This window comes from Gekko japonicus, unplaced genomic scaffold (assembly GCF_001447785.1).
Source record: "Gekko japonicus isolate JY-2015 unplaced genomic scaffold, Gekko_japonicus_V1.1 scaffold104, whole genome shotgun sequence".
NCBI lineage: Eukaryota > Metazoa > Chordata > Lepidosauria > Squamata > Gekkonidae > Gekko > Gekko japonicus.
The window spans coordinates 1,432,866-1,439,061 of record NW_015176454.1 but is presented as its reverse complement, the minus strand read 5'-3'; the positions used below and the strand labels follow the sequence as shown (position 1 = coordinate 1,439,061).

The following is a 6,196-nucleotide window of genomic DNA, read 5'->3' as shown; positions in this document are numbered from 1 at the left end:
ACAGGTGCTTTGGAATGGGTATTAGAAGAGTCTTCCCAGTGTTCCTGTATAGTGTCATCTGCTTCTACTCTGTCATCATCATAACAACCCCACTGCATCCCATGATATTTCAACTGGAAGCATAGGCAGATTGATTATTTTTGTGAAGTAGCTGGTAAATATCCATGTTGTTTAATAGAAAATGTTTATAATACCAAGTGAGTTTCAGGTAGTTACTAATTACCAAATGTGAATGCAAGGTCATCAAGATAGATCAGTGCATGACATTTGGGGTGACTTGCAAGCAGGGCCGCTGACAGGGAGGGACTAGGGGGGGACAAAATTTTGGGGGGTCCCAGTCAGCTGGAGGGCTTTTGAAGCTAGCCTCATGCTGCATCCAGCCAAAAACCTCTCCAGTGATTTTCTTGTTGATGCAGTTCTGGCTGTAGTCACTAGGAGTGTGGGGACGTCTGAGCACAATAAAGGGCACTCTACTATCGCCTAGACTTGCCTTTCTCCAAGATTGAAGCAAACGTGCCTAACAGATCATGCTAAGCCCATCAACCAAGGCAGCACTGGAGCAAGACCAGACAGCATGCCGATGGCTGATACAGTAATTGCCAGTCTGCTCCAAAAACTTACTTTCTTCCTTTCCTTGTACCCAGCTCAGCCAGATTTTGCAAAGCAGCAGTAGTTAGGGTGTTGCAACAAGATAAAACAACCGTTCCCTTTCTTTTCCTTCATTTCTCTCCTTCTCTTCCACTTTTCTCATTCATTCCTCTCTTCTGCCTCCTAATTTTTCTGTCCCCCACCCATTTATTTTCAGGATGTAGTCTCAAGTCTTTCTCATCCCTATCTTGCTTGGCAAGAGAACATACTTAATAGTAATACAGTAACAAACTGTTAATATTATGAACTGAAGGGGAGGGAGTTAATATTTCCCCATGATCTAACAAAGTAGTAAAAGGGTGCTTCCCCCCTTCTCCACCTTTTACATGCATGGTAATGGAACATTAATCTGTTTTAGTGGTTATACATGTGAAACAGGCGTTACAACAACTCCCAGTTCAGGAACTGGGTTGTTATCATTATTATTGTGTAAGTGGAAGGTCCGATATCCCTTTGTAAAGGCTACTTTGCTATATGACAAATGATGTAATCTTTTTAGTATCATTAAAATTAGATTTATAAAAGTACCATACCCAGTCTTTCTCCCAAATGGGGACGCAAAACTGCATAGTTTTCCTGTCCTCCATTTTATCCTCACAACAACCCTGTGAGGTAGGTCTGGCTGAGAGTGTATCACCCAGTAGGGTAGCCAGCCTCCAGGTGGGGCCTGGGGATCTCCCGCTTTTAAAACTGATCTCCAGCTGACAGAGATCAGCCCTCCTGGAGAAAATGGCTGCTTTGAAGGGTGGCTCTATGGCCCTGTAGCATGCTGAGCCCCCTCCCCTCCCCAAACCCCACCGTCTCCCGGTTCCACCCCCAAAGTCTCCAGGTATTTTTGAATCCAGACCTGGCAACCCTATCATCCAGCAACCTTCCATGGCGGGGTTGGGATTCTGAGTATTTTTTCTCATTCATTCCTCTCTTCTGCCTCCTAATTTTTCTGTCCCCCACCCATTTATTTTCAGGATGTAGTTTCAAGTCTTTCTCATCCCTATTTCTCATTGCCTATCATGAAGGTAACCTGGTTCAGGGTGTTGCAATTCCCTTCATTTTTAGCTCTGCAACTGCCATCATCATTCTGGGGTTGGTGGCCAGTTTTCAGGCATGTAGCATTGTTTTCTGAATGATGCCTGCCACAAGCAGAGGTCCTTCGCTTCCATTTCAAATAGTACAGGGTAGCGGTGGTTTGTCTTCCCTGGGCCAGGTTTTCCCTATGCCTTTCCATTTTGGCCCTGGAACTCCCACAATCATCCTGAAGCTGGTGACCAGTGTTCAGTCTCTTACCTTTATTATCTGATGAGTTATGCCTGCCAGTGTGGTGTAGTGGTTAAAGTTTCAGACTAGGATCCGAAAAACCCGGGTTCAAATTCCCCATCTGCCATGAAAGCCTGCTAGGTGACCTTGGGCCAGTCACACACTCTCAGCCTAACCTACCTCAGAGGATTGTTGTGAGGATACAGTGGGGGAGAGGGGAATGATGTAAGCTGCTTTGGGTCCACATCCCATTGGGAAGAAAGGTGGGATATAAATAAAGCAAATAAGTAAAAAGCAGATGGACAGACAGGTCAATCCTTTTCTTATGATAGATTCATGGTAACAGCAAGCCATGTGGTCTGTTACGATGTCTGGTCTGCATCAGGGTCATATGGGGTGGGGGCAGGTGGAGTCTTTGTCCAGGGGCCCATGGTGGCTCCCAGCAGTCCTGCTTGCCAGTCCCAGGCCCCCACTGTCAAACCATAAATGTAAAAGCAACAGCTTGAACAGTCCTGGGAGGACGCGGCCAAAGATGCATTACCTTCAGTTATTTCTATATTGTATGGAAAAACAGCATTGTGTAAACTCATAACAGTTATAACTTACATTTTAAAAGATTATGTTTGTATCATGTTCAGATTTGCTTTTGAACCAGGTTATTTTAAAAATAATTTTTAAAGTGCATGTACAGCAGCAGAAACCTAAACAAAGTTTTAAACAATCCGTTCCCTGGAAATTACTCAACTTGCTCTACTCAGCCATATTCCATGATGAATCTCCTTCCCCTCGTAAATTGTCTGCTCAGAATATAAAAATTGAGAGGATTACCAATTTATGTGCTAGTTTTTGAGCTTGCATAGGCTGCATGCTCAAAATGATGTTCTCTGAACCACAGCTATTGAGCAGGTGAACACCAATTGTTGTAACTGACTTACACTTCTATAAAAAATGGGAATATAATTAATGAACCAATATCCAATTTCTTGACTCCAGCAAACAAGGAGTCCAGGGTGTACACAGATTGTTTCCAGTTTTTATCCTAGCAATTCAAAAACAAAAAATTGCAAGTAGAAAAATAGGTACCACCGGTGCGAAGATAACAGCGTTCTGTGTGCCTCGGTGTTCAGTCATGCCAGCCACATGACCCCAGAAATGTCTTAGGACACCACTGGCTCTTTGGCTTGGAAATGGAGATGAGCACTGCTCCCTAGAGTCAGATTCAACTAGCTTTCAAGCAAGGGAAACCTTTACCTTCACCTTTAGAACCTTGTGATGTAGCTTAGGATAAAAGATGATAAATGGCTGAAAGTTAACCAGTAAGTTTCATGGCCTGAGTAGGGATTCTAATCCAGGTCTCCCTGATCCAATTCCTTTACACCAACCTGGCTTCCTCTGACCTGTTAAACCAATTAGAATTAGGAGATCCCAACCAGCATTAGTTCTCACAAAATCTGTTCTTTCCTCTTTCTGCTAATGACCTTTTCCCAAGTTCCAGCTGTGGCAGCAATGGTTGCCGATCTCTTTCAGCACTATGGTCAGCTCCAACAGCTGGCTCGTGTGAGGTGTTTTTATTACTAAACAATAAACCAGGGGGTCGGCATGAGTGTTAGATGAATTTCAGTGTGTAGCTGAGAAGATGCCAATGTGCCAGCCCCAGGGGCTGGGCAGTATAGGTCAGGGTTGTGCTAGTCCCAGAGGCAATTTCACTTGAAGGCACCGGGTGGCAGACAGGGCAGTGTTTGCTCTTCAGTGAGAGGGTGGCCCTGCATGTGCAGCTGGGCACCCCTCCACTTCAGCCTGAGCGTACTGAGCCACCATGCTGTAGGGGGATGGCTGCTGGAAGGAGTTTTGGACAGTCCTGGAACTGTGTTCCAATCTGACCTGGCTCAACTACATCTCTAATTTGGGAGTGAAGCAAGAGAGATACTGTATCACGCAAATGGTCTGGTATACTAACACTGAAGTATAAGTTTATTGTCTTAGCCATCAGCCATAACATAATACATCAGACTATAAAATAGCAATATAAACAATTCAATACTAGCATTCAACAAATGTGCTGAGGCATCGCTGATGAATTGATAGGTGCAACAGGAGGCTGAGAGCATACCTAATTATACCCAGGTGGTATGAGGCCTGCACCCATATTTAGTGTTCTGTGATCTGTGTGCATGAAACCAACATACCTGTAGTCAGGGTCTGTTTTCCATGTTCTTCTCATGATGTTCCATAGCACTATTTTCTCTTTTTCCATCATTTTGGTAACATGGCTACGTACACACACACACACACACACACACACACACGCAATTGCATTTCTTGTTGCTGTAATCCAGTGTTTGCCTTCATGTACTAGGTAGAGTAAAATTGTGACTTTGCTCTCGCCATGAGATCTCTGGTGGACAGAACAGGCCTTGACAACTGATAGGAAGCTTTAGTTGGTACAGAACGTTCTCCATTCTGTTGATGCTGGCTTGTTCCAAGCACATCTATTCTTTAACATCTTCCCTAGCTACCTGTGGCTCTCCAGGCTTAATTCAAGCTCCTGAAGGTGACCCATATAAAGCCCTGTAGGGCTTGGCCCAACACACGAAAGTGACCATCTTCTTTATGATGTCAAGGTGCCTTACAGAGCCTTAAAGACAACATCCGTATCTGAAGTCCAGAGAATAAATACAGATACAACAGCATTTTCTGGGACTGTCCCATGTGAAACTTCTTTCCAGGTTGGCTTAAATTGGGTTCAGTGTGGAATTTTTGTATAACAATTAGAATTGGGTGAACTGGAAAGAAGGGTGACCTGCTGTGTCTTCTGTGACTGGGTGACTGGGCTGCTGAGGGTCAGTGTCTATGAGGACTTGATGTACATTGCCTCTGCTGGATGTAGAGTTTGTTCCTTTACTGTGCCATACACCCCTCTGCCAGGCCCTCACCCCTTTAAATTATGTTTCCTAATCATCAGCTTCCATGTTGCATTGGAGTGCTGTTAGATTCAGTGAAATGTCTTGATAAGGCTTCGTTCTGTTGCTAGATGCTCCAGGGCAATTGTTGCAGTGGATGAAATATGCCCTTTCCAAATCATCATTGTCCTTTGACACTACCCGGAAACAACTGTGCACAAGGCACTTATGTGGTATATTTCAGCATCTCCTCAATATGTGCTGGTTAGTTTTGAGAAAGACCAGAGTGGCGATTAAAGCCCCTGGCACGTGGGCAGCTGTTTGGATGGAGATTCTGCTGGCTTCAGCAGTTTGCTGATACCCTTTCAGTCTTGTATCCTTAAGCTATGAGCTTGGGTGCTAGTGCACCAGTTTGTAAGATTGCCCCATCAAGCATTTAACTGTGCACTTAAATCCAATTGATTTTGGTGAGATATAAATGCACAATGTTCTCTTGATTGCTGCCGTTATCCATCAACTGCCAAGCCAACTTGCGCTGTATCTGATCTCTGGTCCTATAATCAGAGGGGTTTTTTTTAACAAATCCATTTGCTGACACTGATTTGCAAATGCTTGAATCCTGGCTTAAAAATGGTGCAAGGCTGATGAAAGGCAGTTTGTTTGCCTTGTAATAGTGCTTCAATTTGTACCTCCCTACGGGTACTGGGTGCCTCCTTTTGTATTTCAGTATCTTGTTAATGGCTGCTGATAGATGCAGTGCCAGTTCCTCCTTTTAAGAAAATCTATAAAACCAAAACCTACCCAGATTTGGAGATTTACCATTTTCAGTGATTTAATTATTTCAGTTACCTCTTCCATTCTGCTATTCTTATCTCTCCAGGAGCAGCTTTTAAAGGGAATAAGGCTTTCTGCAAAATGGCTTTGCTTTCATATACAACTTGGGGGGGGGGGGTCAGTTGCTAGGTCATCCAGAGTTTCTGGTGATATTGTTTTTCTCATAGCTGTAAAAACAAGTTGGGCAGTTTTTAATTTCTATTTTTAATTTCACAATATAATCACTTTGCATACTTGTCTTATCTAGTTCCATTTGGAAGCTAATAACGTTCTGTCTTCTGAAGGTACTAATTACTATGACGTGGTGACAGGGGCACCTGCCCTGAATCAATCTAGACCAGAGGTCATTTCAGGGGGGGATCGCGGGGGATCGCAGTTTCCCCGGGTGAGGTATGGGGGCGGGGCACATGACGAAGCCCCGCCCCCTGCTTCCGGCCGCCCCGCTTCCAGCCCTCATTCAGCCAGGAGGAGGCAGGAGAAGAGGGAGGGTAAGTTGCTTCCTCCCTGCCTCTCCCCACCCCTGCCTGCCTGCCTGCCTGGGGCCAGGGAGGGCCTTTGCG

The 6,196-nt window shown here is 44.6% G+C and overlaps 1 protein-coding gene across 1 annotated transcript in view; it reads left to right on the top strand.

Moving 5' to 3' along the window:
• The window catches only part of PTPRN (protein tyrosine phosphatase, receptor type N), a 52,994-nt gene that overhangs the window by 13,162 nt on the left and 33,636 nt on the right, over positions 1-6,196 (top strand). The window lies entirely within an intron of this gene.